Raw genomic sequence first — 22,934 nt, forward strand, 5'->3', positions numbered from 1 at the left:
TCCGCTCCCTGATGTGTTCAACGATCATCAGCCCAGCACAGAGGAAACGGCAGCCGCTGACAGAGCTGGAGGAGGGGAGCTCGCCTGGGCCCTTCCCGTCGGTTTAAACACTGGGCGGGGAGAGGGGCTGAGGGGAGCAGGCAAGTATTTCAATGCTGGAGCGTGAAGCCTGGAGGCGGATCTGGAAGCTCAGAGGCCATTGCCTCTGATCAACCTGTCACCCTGGTTCTGGCTGCTCCTCGCCTCTCTCACACTCTGCCCTTCTCAACCAGGTCCGGGCTGGCTTCATAAACACAGCTGGATGGTGAGAGTTTATCATTCAGTTTATGTTCCTGTGAAGAATCATCATCATGTCTGGCCGAGGTAAAGGAGGCAAAGGACTGGGTAAAGGCGGAGCCTGACACCACTGTAAAGTGCTCCGTGATAACATCCAGGGCATCACCAAACCCACCATCCGCCGCCTGGCTCACCATGGCGGTGTCAGTGGATCTCGGGCCTGATCCACGAGGAGACCCGCGGGGTGCTGAAGATCTTCCTGGAGAATGTGATCAGAGATACGGTCACCTACACTGAGCACGCCAAGCACAAGACGGTCACTGACATGGATGTGGTGTACGCTCTGAAATGGTACTCTCTATGGATTCGGCGGCTGAACAACGCGACCCTGGGGCAGTTTGACTATTTTTCTGATAATTTTCAATTATAGAATGATGGAAATTTACAGCACGGAAGGAGGCCATGTCCATGCCAGGCAACAAGAGGCTATCCAGCCTAATCCCACTTCCCAGCTGTAGGTCCGCAGGTTACAGCACTTCAAGTGCACATCCAAGTACTTTTTAAACGTGGTGAGGGTTTCTGCCTCTGTCACCCTTTCAGGCCGTGAGCTCCAGACGCCCAACACCCTCTAGGTGGAGAAATCTCCCCTCAAATTCCTTCTAAACCTTCTACCAATTACTTTAAATTTATGCTCCTGGTTGTTGACATCTCTGCTCAGGGAAATAGGCCCTTTCTATTCACTATATCTAGGCCGCTCATAATTTTATACACCTCAATGAGTTCTCCCCTCAGTCTCCTCTGTTCCAAGGAAAACAAACCCAGCCTATCTCATCTGTCCTCATAGCTAGGATTCTCCACTCCCGGCAACATCCTCGTAAATCTCCTCTGTACCCTCTCCAGTGCAATCACATCCTTCCTGTAATGCGGTGACCAGAACTGCACGCCGTACTCTAACTGTGGCCTAACCAGTGTTTTATACAGTTCGAGCATAACCCCACCTGCTCTTGTATTCTATGCCTCGACTAATATTGGCAGGCATTCTGTATGCCTTCTTATCCAGCTTATCTACCTGGCCTGCTAGCTTCAGGGATTTGTGGGCATGCACTCGCTTTGTTCTTCGACATTTCTCGGTGACCTACCATTTAATGTGTATTCCCTTTCCTTGTTAGCCCTCCCCAAATGTATTACCTCACACTTCTCTGGATGGAATTCCATTTGCCACTGTTATGCCCACCTGATCAGTTGATTGATATCTTCCTGCAGTCTACAGCTTTCTTCTTCATTATCAACCACACAGCAGAGTTTAGTATCATCTAAAAAACTTCTTAATCATATCGCCTATATTCAAGTCGAGATCACTGATGTATACCACAAAAAGCAAGGGACCTCGTACTGAGCCCTGCGGAACCCCACTGGAAACATCCTTCCAGTCACAAAAACAGCCATCAACCATTACCCTCTGCTTCCTGCCTTTTAGTCAATTTTGTATCCAATTTGCCACTTTTCCCTGGATTCCATGGGCTCTTACTTTCTTGACCAGTCTGCCATGTGGGACCTCATCAAAAGTCTTGCTAAAATCCATTTACACATCAAACGCATTATCCTCATCAACCCTCGTTACCTCCTCAAAAATTCAATCAAGTTAGCCAGACACGACCGTCCATTTACAAATCCGGGCTGACTGCCCTTGATTAATCCGTGTCTTTCTAAATGAAGGTTTATCCTGTCCCTCAGTATTTTTTCCAATAATATTCCCATCACTGAAGTCAGGCTGACTGGCCTGTAATTACTCGGTCTATCCCTTTCTCCCTTCTTAAACAAAGGTAACACATTAGCAGTCCTCCAGTCCTCTGAAACCACACCTGAAAGGACGTTAGCTGGAATGAATAAACTGACCAATTCAATGCATTAAACTGGCGGCTCCATCAGAGAGGCTGTGGGTGGCTCTTAAAAGAACCGTTGTATTTTCTGCATTTTTTTGTCAGTAAATTGTGGAGATTTACTTGGAGTTGGAGTACTTGGTCACCCCGTGCTTGATCAGCTCCCCGGGCAGCACCAGACTCACGGCGGTCTGGATGTGTGGACACAATCCGCACACTCCAAACTATTAAGAGGTTGGTGCCATCTCCTGGCTGAAAGCGAGTCCTGCAACAAGGGACAATCATTCAGCAGAAACTATTTTAAATTCGACAGTGACACCTCAGCACCATGTTTATGTTCAACTAAAACCATTGCAAAGTATTTTATTGGTCCGGCTGAAACTCTAAACATCCATTGAAAGCAGGTGGAGGCGCTCAGCCGATTGTAGTTTGAACAGTGGGGTTAATCATTGAGTGTGGGATGGGCAGGGGAGTATAGGATAGACAATATTTGTCAATCTCAGGTACTGCGTGTCAGTGTGCGGTTGACTTACGAATATAGGATATATTGCTATCTGTCAGAGCTGCACTGTCAGAGGTGCCATCTTTCACATGAGATGTTCAACTGAGGCCCCATAAGAGCATAAGAAATAGGAGATGGAGTAGGCCATTTGGCCCCTCGAGCCATGGCTGATCTGATCTTGGCCTCAACTCCACTTCTCTGCCTGCTCCCTATAACCCCGACTCCCTTAACGTTCAAAAATCTGTCTATATCCACCTTAAATAAATTCAATGACCCAGCCTTCACAGCTCTCTGGGGTAGAGAATTCCAAAGATTCAAGATCCGCCGAGAGAAGAAATTCCTCATCTCCATTTTAAATAGGCGACCTTATTCTGAAACTATGCCCCCTAGTTTTAGATTCCCCAACCAGGGGAAACATCCTCTCTGCGTCTACCTTGTCACGCCCCCTCAGAATCTTATACGTTTCAATAAGATTACCTCTCATTCTTCTAAACTCCAATGAATATAGGCCCAACCTGCTCAACCTTTCTTCATAACCCCCTTATCTCACGAATCAACCTCGTGAACCTTCTCTGAACTGCCTCCAATGCAAAGAGACCAAAACTGTACAAAGTACTCCACGTGTTGTGTCACCAACACCCTGTATAGTTGTAGCAGGTCGTCCCTACTTTTATACTCCATCCCCCTTGCAAAAGAGGCCAACATTCCATTTGCCTTCTTAATTACTTGCTGTACCTGCATGCTAACTTTTTGTGTTTCATGTACAAGGACCCGCAGATCCCTCTGTATTGCAGCATTTTCTAATTTTTCCCCATTTAAATAATTTGCTTTTATATTTTTCCTACCAAAGTGGATAACTCACATTTTCCCACATTATAATCCATCTCCCAAATTTTTGCTCACTCACTTAGCTTATCCATATCCCTTTGTAGATTCTTTGCGTTCTCCTCACAAATTGCTTTTCCACTTATCTTTATATCATCAGCAAATTAAGCTACATTACTCTCGGTCCCTTCATCCAAATCATTAATACAGATTGTAAATAGTTGAGGCCTCAGCACCGATCTCTGTGGCACCCCACTAGTTACAGTTTGCCAACCTGAAAATTACCCATTTATCCTGACTCTCTGTTTTCTGATAGTTGGCCAATCGTCTATCCATGCTAATATATTACCCCCAATCCTTTGAACTCTTATCTTGCTCAGTAACCTTTTATGCGGCACCTTATCGAATGCCTTCTAGAAATCCAAATACATGACGTCTACTGGTTTCCCTTTATCTACCCTGCTCGTTACATCCTCAAAGAACACCAACAAATTTGTCAAACATGTTTTCCCTTTCATAAAACCATGCTGACTCTGCTTGCCTGTATCATGATTTTCTAAATGTCCTGCTTCTACTTCCTCAATAATGGACTCTAGCATTTTCCCAATGACTAATGTTAGGTTAACAGTTTCCTGCTTTCTGTCTCCCTCCTTTCTTAAATAGGGGAATTACATTTGCTGTTTTCCAATCTGCTGGGACCTCTCCAGGATCCAGGGATTTTTGGCAGATTGCAACCAATCCAGCCATCATCTCTGTAGCCACTTATTTCAATACCATAGGATGCAGGCCATTAGGTCCATGGTATTTTGTCCAACTTGTCCCCCTCACAATAGCCCCATGATTATTCATTATTGGGATGCTTTTAGTGTCTTCTGCAGTGAAGACCGATACAAAATATTTGTTCAAATTCTCTGCCATTTCCCTGTTTCCCATTATTAATTCCCCAGTCTCATCCTCTAAGGGACCAACTTAGCTACTCTCTTCCTTTTTATATACCTGCAGAATCTTTTAGTCACTTTTTATATTTCTTGCTAGTTTACTCTCAATATATCCCCTTTCCCTTTTTAAAAAAAAAAGTCATCCTTTGCTCTTTTTAAAAAAGTTCCCAATCTTCTGGCCTTCCACCAATCTTCGCAACATTGTATGCCTTTGTTTTCAATTTGATGCAATCCTTTACTTCTTAGTTAGCCATGGCTGGTTCATCCTTCTTCAGAGTCTTTCTTTCTCATTGGAATACATCTTTGCTGAGAGTTATAAAATATCTCCTTTAGTGGTTGCCACTGCGTATCTACCATCTTACCCTTCCTTTGTAATTGCCTCTATTTAAGTTCAGGGCACTAGTACGAGACCCAAGTTTCTCAGCCTCAAACCGAATTTGAAATTATACCATGTTATGATCACTCTTCCCAAGAGAATCCTTTACTATAGATCATTAATTAATGCAGTCACGTTACCAGATCTAAAATAGTCCGCTCCCTGGTTAGTTCCACATCATATTGTTCTAAGAAAACATCCCAAATACATTCTATGAACTCTTGCTTAAGGCTACCTTTGCCAATTTGATTTGTCCAATCAAAATGAAGATTAAAATCACCCATAATTATTGCAGTATTTCTTACAAGCCTCCATTTTATGTTGATTTGTACGCCGTGCTGCTAGGAGGCCTATAGACTACTCCCACCAGTGATTTCTTTTCCTTATTATTTCTCATCTCGACCTAAACTGATTCTACATCTCTGAGAAGAAAAGGCTGAAGTGTTTACAACCATCTTCAGTCAGAAGTGCCTAGAGGATGATACATATCGGTCTTCTCCTAAGGTCCCCACCATCACAGAAGCCAGTCTTCAGCCAATTCGATTCACTCCACAGTCAAAAAATGGCTGAATGCATTGGATACAGCAAAGGCTATGGGCTCTGACAACATACCGGCTGTTGTGCTGAAGACTTGTGCTCCAGAACTAGCCACGCCTGTAGCCAAGCTGTTCCAGTCCAGCTACAACACTGGCATCTATGCGACAATGTGGAAAACTGCCCAGGTGTGTCCTGTCCACAAAAAGCAGGACAAATCCAATCCAGCCAATTACCGCCCCATCAGTTTACTCTCAATCATCAGCAAAGTGATGGAAGGTGTCGCCAACAGTGCTATCAAGCGGCACTTACTCACCAATAACCTGCTCACCGATACCCAGTTTGGGTTCTGCCAGGACACTCGGCTCCAGACCTCATCACAGCCTTGGTCCAAACATGGACAAAAGAGCTGAATTCCGGGTATGTTGATGGTAGGGGTTTCGGCTATGGTAATGCCATTGAATATTATGGGGCGGTGGTTAGACTCTTGCTTGTTGGAGATAGTCATTGCCTGGCACTTTTGTGTTGCGAATGTTACTTGCCATTTATCAGCCCAAGCCTGAATGTTGTCCAGGTCTTGCTGTATGCGGGCATGGGCTGCTCCATTATCTGAGAAGTTGTGAATGGAACTGAACACTTTGCAGTCATCAGCGAACATCCCCACTTCTGACCTTATGATGGAAGGAAGGTCATTGATGAAGCAACTGAAGATGATTGGGCCTAGGACACTGCCCTGGGTGGTGTCGAGCTTCTTGAGTGTTGTCGTAGTTGCACTCATCCAGGCAAGTGGAGAGTGTTCCATCACACTCCTGACTTGTGCCTTGTAGATGGTGGAAAGGCTTTGGGGAGTCAGGAGGTGAGACACTCGTCGTAGAATATCCAGCCTCTGACCTGCTCTTGTTGCCACAGTATTTATGTGGCTGGTCCAGTTAAGTTTCTGGTCAATGGTAACCCCGGGTATGTTGATGGTAGGGGTTTCGGCTATGGTAATGCCATTGAATATTATGGGGCGGTGGTTAGACTCTTGCTTGTTGGAGATAGTCATTGCCTGGCACTTTTGTGTTGCGAATGTTACTTGCCATTTATCAGCCCAAGCCTGAATGTTGTCCAGGTCTTGCTGTATGCGGGCATGGGCTGCTCCATTATCTGAGAAGTTGTGAATGGAACTGAACACTTTGCAGTCATCAGCGAACATCCCCACTTCTGACCTTATGATGGAAGGAAGGTCATTGATGAAGCAACTGAAGATGATTGGGCCTAGGACACTGCCCTGAGGAACTCCTGCAGCAATGTCATGGGGCTGTAATGATTGACCTCCAATCACCACAACCATCTTCCTTTGTGCTAGGTATGACTCCAGCCAGTGGAGAGTTTTCCCCCTAATTCCCATTGACTTCAGTTTTTCTAGGGCTCCTTGATGCCACACTCGGTCAAATGCTGCCTTGATGTCGAGGGCAGTCACTCTCACCTCGTCTCTAGAATCCGCTTGATTGGCACCCCATCCACCACCTTAAACATTCACTCCCTCCATCATTGACGTACCGTGGCTGCACTGTTTACCATGTACAAGATGCACTGCAGCACCTCCCAAGCCCACGACCGTTACCACCTAGAAGGACAAGGGCAGCAGGCGCATGGGATCACCACCACCTCCGTGTTCCCCTCCAAGTCACACACCATCCTGATTTGGAAGCATATCGCCATTCCTTCATTGTCGCTGGGTCAAAATCCTGGAACTCCCTCCCTAACAGTACTGTGGGAGTACCATCACCACACGCACTGCAGCAGTGGAAGAAGGTGACTCACCACCATCTTGTCAAGGGCAATTATGGATGGGCAATAAATACTGGCCGTACCAGGGATGCCCACATCCCGTGAACGAATAAAAAAAAAAGAATCAGAACCATCTGACCTCTCAAGTGGGTGTAAAAGATTCCATGATGTTATTTCGAAGTAAAGAAATCTCTCCGGTGTCCTGGTTAACATTTATCCCTCAACCAACAACACTAAAAGAGAGGCCGTGAAAAGTATTTTATAAATACAAGTCTTTCTTTAACAAAAGAGAAATGATTCAAAAATGGAACAGTCGCTAACAGGACATCAATTAGTCTCCTCTTGGAGAAATCAAGGAATCGACTCACTGTATGTAGGAAACAAAGCTGATTTATTTGATCGTTGTTTGACAGAGGGTGCAGAAAAGATTTACAAGAATGATTCCAGGGATGAGGGACTTCAGTTACATGGATAGACTGGTGAAGCTGGGGTTGTTCTTCTTAGAACAGAGAAGGTTGAGAGGAGATTTGATCGAGGTGCTCTAAAACATGAGGGGCCTGGACAGAGTAGAGAGAAAATATTCCCATTGGTGGAAGGGTGGAGAACCAGAGGACACAGATTCAAGGTGATTGGCAAAAGAACCAAAGGCGACATGAGAAAAAACTTCTTCTTCAGCAGCGAGTGTTTACGATCTGGAATGCACGGCCTGAAAGGGTGGTGGAGGCAGATTCAATCATGGCTTTCAAAAAAAGAATTGGATAAGTACCTGAAATAAAACATTTGCAGGTCTACGGGGAAAGGGCGAGGAGTGGGACTAGCTGAAGTATTCTTACAGAGAGCCGGCACGGGCTCGACAGTCCAAAAGGCCTCCTTCTGTGCTGTAACCATTCTATGATATCCAAAAAATTAAACTCCAGTCCAGTTATAGGGATTAATTACACCAGTGGCAACAAACTCCAACTGTCCGCATGAACAGGGTTCAGTCCTGGATGTGATTAACGGCAACAATAACAGCAGAGTCCAACCCCTGCAGTCACTTGTGAACTCGCTGGTGTCTCAGCAGGTTGGGTGATCGAGTAAATCCCTTCCCACACTCAGAGCAGGTGAACGGTCTCTCCCCAGTGTGAACTCGCTGGTGTTCCAGCAGGAGGGATGATCGAGTGAAGCCCTTCCCACATTCAGAGCAGATGAACGGTCTCTCCCCAGTGTGAATGTGTTGATGTGTCAGCAGGTCAGATGATCGAGTGAATCCCTTCCTACACTCGGAGCAGGTGAACGGCCTCTCCTCAGTGCGAGTGCGTTGGTGTGTCCGCAGGTTGGTTGAATGAGTGAAGCCCTTCCCACAAACAGGACAGGTAAACGGCCTCTCCCTTGTGTGAACACGCTGGTGTTCAGTGAGGTTGGATGAGTGAATTCCTTCCCACACACAGGACAGTTGAACGGCCTCTCCCCAGTGTGAATTCGCTGGTGTACCAACAGGTTGGATGAACGAGTGAATCCCTTCCCACACACGGGGCAGGTGAACGGCCTCTCTCCGTTGTGACTGCGTCGATGAATTTCTAGCGCAGAGGGGTAATTGAATCCCTTCCCACAGTCCCCACATTCCCACGGTTTCTCCATGGTGCGGGTGTCCTTGTCTCTCTCCAGTTTGGACGATCAGTTTAAGCCTCGCCCACGCACACAACACGTGTACGGTTTATCTCCGCTGTGAATGGTGTGATTTATTTCAAGCTGTGTAACTGGTTAAAGCTCTTTCCACAGGCACTGCACTGGAACACTCTCACTTGGGTGTGTGTGTCTCGGTGCTTTACCAGTCACACTGATGTTTGAAATCTTTTCCCACAGACAGAACAGACAAACGTTTCTCCTTCCACATTCAAAGACCGATGATATACAGGTGAATCGAGTAACTCTGTCAGGTCTTGATATGATTGGTTAGAGTTTCCCGTCTGCAAATTCTGCTTTTCTAATATCCTGTAAAAGGAGTTTACAAAAGTCAGCACTGGAAGTGCAGGATAGAAATTGAGGACAGACAATCCTAGTTTCTAAAGAACGTTCTTTCCTCTCTTGTTCCCCCAAAGCTGTAAATTCCCGTCCCACACACTCTCCCTCCACCCTGTGCTGAAATCCAAACTCATCGCACCACCTCCATCATTTCTTTCTTCCATCTGCAGTTTTCTCACTCCCTCTTCTCTGGTTGGGTTCAGTTCTACATCCCGTCTGTGCAGACTGAGAATAAATGAGGAAATTATTTTCTCTCCTAGTCACTGGGACCCTAAAGCCCCACCCGCCCTCTGCTCCTGTACCAAGATGGCCAGCAGGCGCCCTGATCCTGTCCAAGAATTCGGCTAGTTACCCCGAGCAGTCGGGTCTATCACCGCGGGTCAAACATGAGGCCTATGGGCTCGTATTCGGGGCCCGAGGCCGACACCAGGTGTTTATGAAGCTGCCCATCCCACCCAGGAGTCCAATTCCTCCGCTGAGCCCACAAGCTCCTACCGACTCGCGAAACGTCTCTTCCGCCTCAGACCACCTCCACCACTGGCACTGCGTGTGCTCAGAGCACAGCCCGGTCCCATGTCTGGGCTCCTGGTGTCATTGATAGAGCACTTTACCCCTGCGTGGGGTATTGTGGTTACAGAAGTAAACATTGCAACATTTGGTAGTGAAATGGATTGACTCAGGACAGACAGCAGGGATTATTGCAGGAAATAACACAGTGCAGTGAGAAAGAAAATGCAGTGGATGTTGTGTAGATGGATTGTCAAAATGTGTTTGATAAGGTGCCGGACAGGAGGCTTGTTGATCAAATTAAGGCTCATGGTATTAAAGGGAGTGGGGCCGCGTGGAGAGGAAGTTGGGTAAAGGGCAGAAAACAGAGAGTAGTGGTAAATGGATGTTGTTCAGACTGGAGGGATGTAAACAGTGGTGTCCCCCAGGGTCAGTGTTGGGACCATTGCTCTTAATATAGAGACAGGATCTGGACTCGGGAATAAGCACATAAGAATTAGAAGCCCCTCGAGCCTGCTCCACCATTCAATAAGATCATATTGATTCATCAATTGATCCATCGTTACGAAAAACAATAATGAGAATAAAACCAGACAGACCACACGGCATCGACCTCCGCACCGGCTACGGACCCGACAACGGCACACCCAGCCCAGTCTTTCTCACCAACATCTGGGGACTTGTGCCAAAATTCGGAGAGATGTCCCAGACTAGTCAAGCAACAGCCTGACATCGTCATACTCACAGAATCATACCTTTCAGCCAATGTCCCAGACTCCTCCATCACCATCCCTGGGTATGTCCTGTCCCACCGGTGGCGACACAGTAGTATACAGTCGGGAGGGTGTGGCCCTGGGAGTTCTCAACATTGACTCCGGACCCCATAAAGTCTCCTGGCTTCAGGTCAAGCATGGACAAGGAAACCTCCTGCTGATTACCACCCACCGCCCTCCCTCAGCTGATGAATCAGTGCTCCTCCATGTTGAACATCACTTGGAAGAAGCACTGAGAGTAGCAAGGTGCACAGAATGTACTCTGGGTGGGGGACTTCAATGTCCATCAAGACTGGCTCGGTAGCACCACTAATGACCGAGCGCTGAAGGACATAGCTGCCAGACTGGGCCTGGGTGAGAGAACCAACACGAGGGGAAAAACCGACTTGCGCCCATCCCTTTGGAAAGGGCGTGAGAGTGGGAGCAGCGGTAAGCCTACAAAGGGCGTGAGTCAGCCGAGCAGCGGGACTTCGGAAAGGGCGAGAGAGTGGGAGCAGCGGTAAGCCTACAAAGGGCGTGAGTCAGCCGAGCAGCGGGACTTCGGAAAGGGCGAGAGAGTGGGAGCAGCGGTAAGCCTACAAAGGGCGTGAGTCAGCCGAGCAGTGGGACTTCGGAAAGGGCGAGAGAGTGGGAGCAGCGGTAAGCCTACAAAGGGCGTGAGTCAGCCGAGCAGACAGCCGAAACAGCACCAAGTGACCTGGGAGGATAAGAAGTAAAAAGATTCAAAATGTGATGTCACAGGAAAGCAGGGAAGTGATTGGTTGGTCAGTTTTTCTCTCTTTTCTTGGGCATTGGTTTAAATTAAGAGCTGGGATTAAAAATCTAAACTTTCAAAACGTGAAAACTTAACTAAATACATTCGAGATGGCAGGGCAGGCGATGTGTTACTGCTGCATGTGGGAGCTGGTTGACCCCATTGAGGTCTACGGCGACCACATCTGCAGTAAGTGTTGGCTGCTCGAAGAACTTCGGCTCCACGTTGATGAGCTGGAGTCCGAGCTGCAGACACTGCGACACATCAGTCCTAGTAAAAGATCCGAGTCCATGCTTGACCTGAAGCCACGAGACTTCATGGGGTCCGAGTCAATGTTGAGGACTCCCAGGGCCACACCCTCCCGACTGTATACTACTGTATCGCCACCGGTGGGGCAGGACATACCCAGGGATGATGATGGAGGAGTCTGGGACATTGGCTGAAAGGTATGATTCTGTGAGTATGACTATGTCAGCTGTTGCTTGACTAGTCTGGGAGTAAAAGTACTCCTAGTAAAAGATCCTCTCGGAATGAGTGATCACAGTATGGTTGAATTTGTAATACAGATTGAGGGTGAGGAAGTAGTGTCTCACACGAGCGTACTATGCTTAAACAAAGTGGACTACAGTGGGATGAGGGCAGAGTTCGCTAAAGTAGACTGGGAACACAGACTAAACGGTGGCACAATTGAGGAACAGTGGAGGACTTTTAAGGAGCTCTTTCATAGTGCGCAACAAAAATATATTCCAGTGAAAAAAAAGGGCGGTAAGAGAAGGGATAACCAGCTGTGGATAACCAAGGAAATAAAGGAGAGTATCAAATTAAAAACCAATGCGTATAAGGTGGCCAAGGTTAGTGGGAAACGAGAAGATTGGGAAAATTTTAAACGACAGCAAAGTATGACTAAGAAAGCAATAAAGAAAGGAAAGATAGATTACGAAAGTAAACTTGCGCAAAACATAAAAACAGATAGTAAAAGCTTTTACCGATATATAAAAAGGAAAAGAGTGACTAAAGTAAATGTTGGTCCTTTAGAAGATGAGAAGGGGGATTTAGTAATGGGAAATGTGGAAATGGCTGAGACCTTAAACAATTATTTTGCTTCGGTCTTCACAGTGGAAGACACAAAAACCATGCCAAAAATGGCTGGTCACGGGAATGTGGGAAGGGAGAACCTTGAGACAATCACTATCACTAGGGAGGTAGTGCTGGACAGGCTAATGGGACTCAAGGTAGACAAGTCCCCATGTCCTGATGAAATGCATACCAGGGTATTAAAAGAGATGGCAGAAGTTATAGCAGATGCATTAGTTATAATATACCAAAATTCTCTGGAATCTGGGGAGGTACCAGTGGATTGGAAAGCAGCTAATGTAATGCCTCTGTTTAAAAAAGGGGGCAGACAAAAGGCAGGTAACTATAGGCCAGTTAGTTTAACATCTGTAGTGGGGAAAATGCTTGAAGCTATCATTAAGGAAGAAATAGCGGGACATCGAGATAGGAATAGTGCAATCAAGCAGACGCAACATGGATTCATGAAGGGGAAATCATGTTTAACTAATTTACTGGAATTCTTTGAAGATATAACGAGCATGGTGGATAGAGGTGTACCGATGGATGTGGTGTATTTAGATTTCCAAAAGGCATTCGATAAGGTGCCACACAAAAGGTTACTGCAGAAGATAAAGGTACGCGGAGTCAGCGGAAATGTATTAGCATGGATAGAGAATTGGCTGGCTAACAGAAAGCAGAGAGTTGGGATAAATGGGTGCTTTTCAGGTTGGAAATCAGTGGTTAGTGGTGTGCCACAGGGATCGGTGCTGGGACCACAACTGTTTACAATATACATAGATGACCTGGAGGAGGGGACAGAGTGTAGTGTAACAAAATTTGCAGATGACACAAAGATTAGTGGGAAAGCGGGTTGTGTAGAGGACACATAGAGGCTGCAAAGAGATTTAGATAGGTTAAGCGAATGGGCTGAGGTTTGGCAGATGGAATACAATGTAGGAAAATGTGAGGTCATCCATCTTGGGAAAAAAAAACAGTAAAAGGGAATATTATTTGAATGGGGAGAAATTACAACATGCTGCGGTGCAGAGGGACCTGGGGGTCCTTGTACATGAATCTCAAAAAGTTAGTTTGCAGGTACAGCAGGTAATCAGGAAGGCGAATGGAATGTTGGCCTTCATTGCAAGAGGGATGGAGTACAAAAGCAGGGAGGTCCTGCTGCAACTGTACAGGGTATTGGTGAGGCCGCACCTGGAGTACTGCGTGCAGTTTTGGTCACCTTACTTAAGGAAGGATATACTATCCTTGTAGGGGGTACAGAGACGATTCACTAGGCTGATTCCGGAGATGAGGGGGTTACCTTATGATGATAGATTGAGTAGACTGGGTCTTTACTCGTTGGAGTTCAGAAGGATGAGGGGTGATCTTATAGAAACATTTAAAATAATGAAAGGGATAGACAAGATAGAGGCAGAGAGGTTGTTTCCACTAGTCGGGGAGACTAGAACTAGGGGGCACAGCCTCAAAATACAGGGGAGCCAATTTAAAACCGAGTTGAGAAGGAATTTCTTCTCCCAGAGAGTTGTGAATCTGTGGAATTCTCTGCCCAGGGAAGCAGTTGAGGCTAGCTCATTGAATGTATTCAAATCACAGATAGATACATTTTTAACCAATAAAGGAATTAAGGGTTACGGGGAGCGGGCGGGTAAGTGGGGCTGAGTCCACGGCCAGATCAGCCATGATCTTTTTGAATGGCGGAGCAGGCTCGAGGGGCTAGATGGCCTACTCCTGTTCCTAATTCTTATGTTCTTATGTTATGATCAGGGAGAGGGAGAGTTACATGGATGCTGTGTTCCAGGAGGCAGTCACACCTCTTAGAGATTCATTAATTCAAATTTGGTCCGTGGTTAGGGACAGGAGGGTGTGACTATGAGCGAGACAGCTGTGGGGACCCAGGAGGTAGTGATGGAGGTGCCTCAGTCCTTGCAATTCTCCAACAGGTATGAGATTCTTGCTCCCTGTTTGGACGAGGGCAGGGACTGCAGGGAGGATGAGCAAACTGATCACAGCGCCATGGTACAGGGGGCCATTTAAGTGGGGGGAGTAAAAAGAAATGTTGTAGTGTTAGGAAACAGTATAGTTTCAGAGCTAGATACTGTTCTCTGCAGCCGAGTGCGTGAGTCCCGAAGGCTGTGATGCCTGCGCGGTGCCAAGGTTAAGGACATCTCCTCTGGGCTGAAGAGGAATTGGAGTAGGAGGGGGAAGATCCAGTTGTCGTAGTCCACGTAGGTACCAATGACATAGTTAGAACAAAGAAAGGGGTTCTGCTGAAGGATTTTGAGCAGCTAGGGGCTAAATTAAAAAGCAGAACCACAAAGGCAATAATCTCTGGATTACTACCTGAGCCATATATTTCGGTGAGAAGGAAAGACTTTAAGCGATGGGAGAACTAGCAGCGGTTAATGAAGGAAGTAAAGGACGGTATCAAATTGAAAATAATGGCATACAAAGTGGCCAAGATTAGTGGGAGGCCAGAGCATTGGCAAATGTTTTTAAAAACAGCAAATGATGACGAAAGGAATCATAGAGAGGGAAGGTAGATTATGAGAGTAAACTAGCAAGCAATATAAAAAAGACAGTCTGAGCTTCTACAGGTATGTAAAAAGGATAGGGTAACTAAAGTAAACATTGGTCCTTAGAGGATGAGACTGGGAAATTAATAATGGGGAACAGGGAAATGGCAGATACTTTGAACAAATATTTTATATCAGTCTTCACGATAGAAGACACTAAAAACACCTCAATAATAGATAATCAAGGGGCTATAGCGAGGGAGGAACTTAAAGCAATCACTATCACTAAAGAAAGAGGGCTCAGTAAAATAATGGGAAGAAAGGTGGAAAAGTCCCCTGGACCTGATGGCTTGCAACCTCAGGTCTTAATACACAGTAATGCTCCCTCTACACTGTCCCATCCAACAATGCCAGAGCAGATACAGCACACGTTGGATAGAGAGTAAAGCTCCCTCTATACTGTCCCATCAAACAATGCCTGAGCAGGTACAGCACAGGTTAGGTACAAAGTAAAAGTCCCTCTACACTCCCAGGGGAGGTACAGCACAGGTTAGATACAAAGTAAAAATCCCTCTACACTCCCATATCAAACACTCCCAGGGGAGGTATAGCACAGGTTAGATACAGAGTAAAGCTTCCTCTACCGGCCAACACACATTCCAAGGGAAGGTAAAGCATGGGTTAGGCAGAGGGTAAAGCTTCCTCTATACTCCCCTACCAAACAATGCCAGGGCAAGTATAGCACGGGTTAGATGCAGAACAAATCTCCCTCTAAATTGCCCCATCAAACATTCCTGGGGCAGGTACAGCCCGGATTAGATATAGTGGAAAGCTCGCACTATACTGTCCCATCAAACACTCACAAGGCAGCTACAGCACTGGGTTAAGTAGAGAGTCAAGCTCCCTCTACACTGTCCCAAAAACACTGCCAGGGCAGGTACAGTACAGGTCAGATACAGAGTAAAGCTCCCTCTACACTGTCCCATCAAACAATGCCAGGACAGGTATAGCCCCTGTTAGATACAGAATAAACCTCTATCTACACTGTCCCATCCAAAACTCCCAGGGCAGTTATAGCATGGGCCAGATACAGAGTAAAGCTCCCTCTACACTGCCCCATCAAACACTCGCAGGGCATGTATAGCATGGGTCAGATACAGAATATAGTTGTCTCGACACTGCCCCATCAAACACTCCCAGAGCAGGTACAGCACAGGTCAGAAACAGAGTAAGGCTTCATCTACACTGTCCCATCAAACACTCCCAGAGCAGGTACAGCACGGATCAGAAACAGAGTAAGGCTTCGACTACAATGTCCCATCAAATATTTGCCGGGCAGGTACAGCACGGATTAGATAGAATAAACCTCTCTCTATATTGTCCCATCAGACACTCCCAAGGGCAGGTAGAGTACTGGTTGGATACAGAGTAAATCTCCCTCTACACTGTCCCATCAAACACTCACAGGGCAGGTACAGCACAGGTTAGGCAGAGGGTAAAGCTCCCTCTACACTGTCCCATCAAATACTCCCAGGGCAGGTACAGCATGGGATAGATACAGAGTAAACCTCATTCTACATTGTCCCAACAAACATTCCCAGGATATGTACAGCACGGATTATAGACAGCCTAAAGCTCCCTCTACATTGTCCCATCAAACACAACTCGGGCAGGTACAGTATGGGTTAGATACAGAGGAAAGCTTCCCCTACACCAACCCATCAAAACTCACAGGGCAGTAAGAGCATGGGTTAGATACAGAGCAAAGCTCCCTCTGCAGTGTCCCATCAATCACTCACAAGGCAGGTACAGCACGGGTTATGCAGAGAGTAAAGCTCTCTCTACACTGTCCCATCAGAAACTACCAGGGCAGGTACAGCATGGGTTAGATACAGAGTAATACTCCCTCTACACTGTCCCATCAAACATTCCCAGGGCAGGTACAGCAAGGATTAGATACAGAGCAAATCTCCCTCTACACTGTCCCATCAAACACTCCCAGGGCAGGTGTGGAACATAAGAAATAGGAGAAGGAGTAGGCCATTTGGCCCCGCGAGCCTGCTCCGCCATTCAATAAGATCATGGCTGATCTGATCATGGACTCAGCTCCACTTCCCGCCCACTCCCCATAATCCTTGACTCCCTTATCGTTCAAAAATCTGTCTATCCCCACCTTAAATACATTCAATGACCCAGCCCCCACAGCTCTCTGAGGTAACAAATTCCAAAGATTCACAACCCTCAGAGAAGAAATTCCTCCTCATTTCCCTTTTAAATGAGCGACCCCTTATTCTGAAACTATGCCCCCTAGTGCTAGATTCCCCCATGTGGGGAAACATCCTCTCTGTATCTACCCTGTCAAGCCCCCTCAGAATCTTATACATTTCAATAAGATCACCTCTATGTCTTCTAAACTCCAATGCATACAGGCCCAACCTTTCTCATTATGACAACCCCTTCATCTCAGCAATCAACCTCGTTAACCTTCTCTGAACTGCCTTCAGTGCAAGTATATCCTTCTTGAAATAAGGAGACCAAAACTGTACGCAGTACTCCAGTTGTGGTCTTACTAAGCCATGTACAGTTGAAGCAGGACTTCCCTACTTTTATACTGCAACTCCCTTGCAATAAAGACCAACATTCCATTTGCCTTCCTAATTAATTGCACTAACTGCATGCTAAATGTTTGTGTTTCATGTACAAGGACCCCCAGATCCCTTTGTACCACCGCATTTTGTAATCTCTCACAATTTAAATAATAATTTGCTTTTTTATTACTCCTACTAACGTGGATACCCTCACATTTTCCCACATTATACTTCATCTGCCAAAGCTTTGCCCACTCACTTAGCCTATCTATATTAGTTTATAGATTCTTTGCATCCTCCTCACAACTTGCTAGGTTAGCATAGGTTAGATACACAGTAAACCTCCCTCTACATTATCCCATCAAACACTTCCAGGGCAGGTACAACACGGGTTAGGTACAGAGCAAAGCTCCCTCTGCACTGTCCCAAAAACACTCCCAGGGCAGGTACAGCACGGGTTAGATACAGAGCAAAGCTCCTTCTGCACTATTCCAGCAGATACACACAGTACAGGTACAGCACTGGTTAGATATACAGCAAAGCTCCTTCTACACTGTCCCATTAAACACTCGCAGGGCAGGTACAGCACGGGTTAGATAGAGAGTAAAGCTCCCTCTACACTGTCCCATCAAGCACTCACAGGGCAGGTACAGCACGGGTTAGATACAGCGTAAAATTCCCTCTACACTGTCCCATCAAATACTTCCAAGGCAGGTACAGAACAGGTTAGATACAGCATAAAGCCCAATTTACACTGTCCCGTCAAACACTCCCAAGGCAGGTACAGCACAGGTTAGATACAGAGTAAACCTCCATCTACACTGTCCTATCAGACACTCCCAGGGCAGGTACAGCTTGGGTTGAATACAGACTAAAACTCCCTCTACATTATCCCATCAAACAATGCCAGGGCAGGCACAGCACAGATCAGATACAGAGTTGCCCATGTGGTGGCTGGCGTGCAACAGCCATGACACGTTAAAAAAAGCCACGCACAGGCATCTTCCACCCATCAGGATTTAGATTCAGGACCTGGAATATTGGGTCCTGTGAACTCATCCTTTTTTGGCGTGGAAGCAAGTCATCCTTGTTTGCAGATGACACTAAGCTGGGTGGCAGTGTGAGCTGTGTGGAGGATTCTAAGAGGCTGCAGGATGACTTGGGCAGGTTAGGTGAGTGGGCAAATGCATGGCAGATGCAGTATAATGTAGATAAATGTGAGGTTATCCACTTTGGTGGCAAAAACAGGAAGGCAGAATATTACCTGAATGGTGACAGATTAGGAAAAGGGGAGGTGCAACGAAACCTGGGTGTCATGGTACATCAGTCATTGAAAGTTGGCATGCAGGTACAGCATGCGGTGAAGAAGGTAAATGACATGTTGGCCTTCATAGCGAGAGGATTTGAGTATAGGAGCAGGGAGGTCTTACTGCAGTTCTACAGGGCCTTGGTGAGGCAACACCTTGAATATCGTGTACAGTTTTGGTCTCCTAATCTGAGGAAGGACATTCTTGCTATTGAGGAAGTGCAGCGAAGGTTCACCAGACTGATTCCCGGGATGGCAGGACTGACATATGAAGAAAGACTGGATTGACTAGGCTTATATTCACTGGAATTCAGAAGAATAAGAGGGGATCTCATAGAAAAATATAACATATAGACGGGATTGGACAGGTTAGATGCAGGAAGAATGTTCCTGATGTTGGGGAAGTCCAGAACCAGGGCTCACAGTCTAAGGATAAGGGGTAAGCCATTTAGGACCGAGATGAGGAGAAACTTCTTCACTCAGAGAATTGTGAACCTGTGGAATTCTCTACCACAGAACGTTGTTGAGGCCAGTTCGTTAGATATATTCAAAAGGGAGTTAGATGTGACCCTTATGGCTAAAGGGATCAAGGGATATGGAGAGAAAGCAGGAATGGGGTACTGAAGTTGCATGATCAGCCATGATCATATTGAATGGTGGTGCAGGCTCGAAGGGCCGAATGGCCTACTCCTGCACCTATTTTCTATGTTTCAAGGGACTGCCAATGATGACCCTCCCTCTACACTGTCCCATCAGATACAACTTGGACAGGTAGAATACAGGTTAGATTCAGAGGAAAGCTTCCCCTACAGCGACCCATCAAAGCTCACAGGGCAGGCAGAGCACGGGTTAGATACAGAGCAAAGCTCCCTTTATACTATCCCATCAAGCACTCCCAGGGCAGGGACAGCACGAATTAGATACACAGTAAATCTGTGTCAGAGGAAACTGTATCCCAGTGAGAGTCAGTGCCAGAGGAAACTTATCCCAGTGAGAGTCAGTGCCAGAGGAAACTGTACCCCAGTGAGAGTCAGTGCCAGAGGAAACTGTACCCCAGTGAGAGTCAGTGCCAGAGGAAACTGTACCCCAGTGAGAGTCAGTGCCAGAGGAAACTGTATCCCAGTAAAAGTCAGTGCCAGAGGAAATTGTACCCCAGTGAGAGTCAGTGCCAGAGGAAACTGTACCCCAGTGAGAGTCAGTGTCAGAGGAAACTGTACCCCAGTGAGTCAGTGCCAGAGGAAACTGTATCCCAGTGAGAGTCAGTGCCAGAGGAAACTGTACCCCAGATAGAGTCAGTGCCAGAGGAAACTGTACCCCAGTGAGTGTCAGTGCCAGAGGAAACATGCAGCAGAGCCTGGTGTCCTTTCGTCTTGGATCCCCTTGCCATTGGACCAAGACCTTGCTTTGCCAAGCCTGTGTGGTAGCTAATGTGCAAGGGCCACCACACATTAAAATAATTCACGTTGTTAGCAATACAAAACAATCCTCTTCCTCTGCAGTTATCAATCTGTTGCAATTCCCCATGCTTGTAGTTTTGTTATATTACAAGTTAAAATATCTTCAGTTATCAGCAACAAATTGCATTTATATCACACCTTAAACGTAGTAAAATGTCCCAAGGCACTTCACAGGACCGTTAGCAAACAGAATTTGACACCCAGTCACATAGGAAATATTAGCACAGGATTAAAAGCTTGTTCATAAGGGTAGGTATTAAGGAGCATTTTGAAGCTGGAGAGGTTTAAGGAGGGAATTCCAGAGCTTATAGCCTCGGCAACTGAAGGTACGGCCACCAATATTGGAGGGTCGAAAATTGGGGCTGCTCAAGAGGCCAGAATTGGAGGAATGCAAAGATCTCCGAGGGTTGTCGGGCTGGAGGAGGTTACAGCAATAGGGAGGGGCAAAATCCTGGACGGATTTCAAAACAAGGACGAGCATTTTGAAATCGATGGAGCAGGAGCCAATGTAGTTCAGTGAGCACAGGGGTGATGGGTGAATGGAAATTGGTACAAGTTGGGATGAGAGGGCTGAGGACAGATTGAGTAGAATAGGCCTATATTCTCTGGAGTTTAGAAGAATGAAAGGTGATATAATTGAAACATAGAATTGACACGGGCTGGATAGTCTAGAGCTAGTGGTCCTAGTATTAGGATAAGAGATTGGCCATTTAAGACTGAGATGAGATATTTCTTCACTTAAGAGTTGTGAATCTTTGAAATTCTCTATCAAATAGAGATCTTACTGAATGGTGGAGCAGACGGGAGGGGCCATACGGCCTACGCCTGCTGCTACTTCTTGTGTTCTTGAGTAAGGATACGGCAGGGGTGTTTTTGATAAGCTTAAGCTTGCGGAGAGTGCGAGGTGTGAGGCCGATCAGGAGAGCATTGGAATTGTCCAATGTAGTGGTAACAGACAGGGATGAGGGTTTGAGCAGATGAGCTGAGGAAGGGGCAGAGACCGGTGATGTTATGGAGCTGGAAGTAAACGTACTTGGTGATTGAGGGAATATGGATTCGGAAACTCATCTCGGGGTCAAGTACGACGCCAATCAATAAATTGCAACCCTCCATATCTGTGTTTCAGTTTATAAGAATACTACATACCTCGAGTGATCAATGCTTCAATAGTAGTACTTATCAATATATTTTCTGATAATTCCAAATGTTCATGAATGAATAATTGATTGTGTCAGTGATAGGCTGTGCTGGTATTTCAGATTGGTTTGTGCATCGTGATCAGTGAATTGACTCTGATGCTTCCGGTTCAATCTTTCCAATGGCTTTCTCACCAGATGGGAAATATTTGAACATTGAGATCTGATGGTGTCGGTGTGAGTTCAGTCCCACCTAATGTATAGAGACGGGTCCATCTGCTGGGCTCTGCCTCAAACTGGAGTCACCTCTTAGATCAAAGCCCTTTACTCTAAAACACACACAAGATTCACTGTGACTGTGTTTCGAGACAGAAACTGATCTCACTTTACATCCCATTGCACGGCCCTCATGCTGGATAATTGTGCTCGGTGGTCAGTCTCTCCCAGTCTCATTTCCTGTCTTACCTTGTAACTTGTTTGTGCTGTCTACAGGACCGGTGTGTAGCTGAATAAATGGCACTTTCTCTTACCTTTCTCCCCAGTTGATCTATTGAAGCACTTTCAATTGGAAGGGGCTCACCGGTAGGTGCTCTCACAATCCTGTGCTGGTTCACCTGCTGTTGTTCCTCAGTCCATAATCCCTGGTTCCTTCCAGCTGTGGAACTTTCTCAATCACTCCGCCATTCACTGAGAGATCTAATTATGGCAGGGCAGAAAATTAGAAGAATATTAATGTTGTGAAGTGGAATGTAGTGTAAAGTGTTTTTCCAATGTTTCAGAAAAGTATATGTCCAGTATTTCTGTTTGATTTTATCCTTTTCCTCAGATCCCTGTCCCGTCCGTCTGGACTTACAGAAAATCACCAGAATTCTCCCTGGGTTACACACTGTCTGATCTCACTGGGCCCCCCGGGTTACACAGTGTCTGATCTCACTGGGCCCCCGGGTTACACACTGTCTGATCTCACTGGGCCCCCGGGTTACACACTGTCTGATCTCACTGGGCCCCCGGGTTACACACTGTCTGATCTCACTGGGCCCCCGGGTTACACACTGTCTGATCTCACTGGGCCCCCGAGTTACACACTGTCTGATCTCACTGGGCCCCCGGGTTACACACTGTCTGATCTCACTGGGCCCCCGGGTTACACACTGTCTGATCTCACTGGGCCCCCGGGTTACACGCTGTCTGATCTCACTGGGCCCCCGGGTTACACACTGTCTGATCTCACTGGGCCCCCGGGTTACACACTGTCTGATCTCACTGGGCCCCCGGGTTACACACTGAGCTCACTGGGCCCCCGGGTTACACACTGTCTGAGCTCACTGGAAGTTTCAGTCTATCTCCCGCATGTCCCCAAACCCTGAGCTCCGGGGCTGTGTGTTCAGTCCGGTGTTTTCCCTCACAGACTCACCACACCCTCCCCGGCCGGCCGAGCGCTCTGCCCCGGCCCCGGCCCCGGCCCCGGCCGCCCACCATCAGTCCGGTTCCCTGCTGCCCCCGGTTCCCCACATTGTCCAACCGCTGGTTACAGCAAACTGCGCGGCATCTGGGGACTGTGGCGTGGGGAGGGCGGCACCGAGCATGCGTACTGCTGTCACAGAGAATCCGGATCGTCTATTGGCTGCACGCATCAGATTGCCAGCCACTCCCACCAATAGGAGCCGGCAGCACCACAGAGCCCCGCCCACTGCGTTGAAGGAACGCTGGGCAGCTCGGGG

The 22,934-nt window shown here is 46.9% G+C and overlaps 1 protein-coding gene and 1 pseudogene across 1 annotated transcript in view; both read right to left on the bottom strand.

The window, feature by feature from the left end:
- The window catches only part of LOC139274180 (zinc finger protein 271-like), a gene marked incomplete at its 5' end in the record, with an annotated part of 93,226 nt that overhangs the window by 50,000 nt on the left and 20,292 nt on the right, over window positions 1-22,934 (bottom strand). The gene's annotated exons all lie outside the window — the stretch shown is intronic.
- Window positions 7,496-22,719, bottom strand: LOC139273822 (zinc finger protein 239-like; annotated as a pseudogene).

This window comes from Pristiophorus japonicus, chromosome 9, assembly GCF_044704955.1.
Source record: "Pristiophorus japonicus isolate sPriJap1 chromosome 9, sPriJap1.hap1, whole genome shotgun sequence".
Lineage (NCBI taxonomy): Eukaryota > Metazoa > Chordata > Chondrichthyes > Pristiophoridae > Pristiophorus > Pristiophorus japonicus.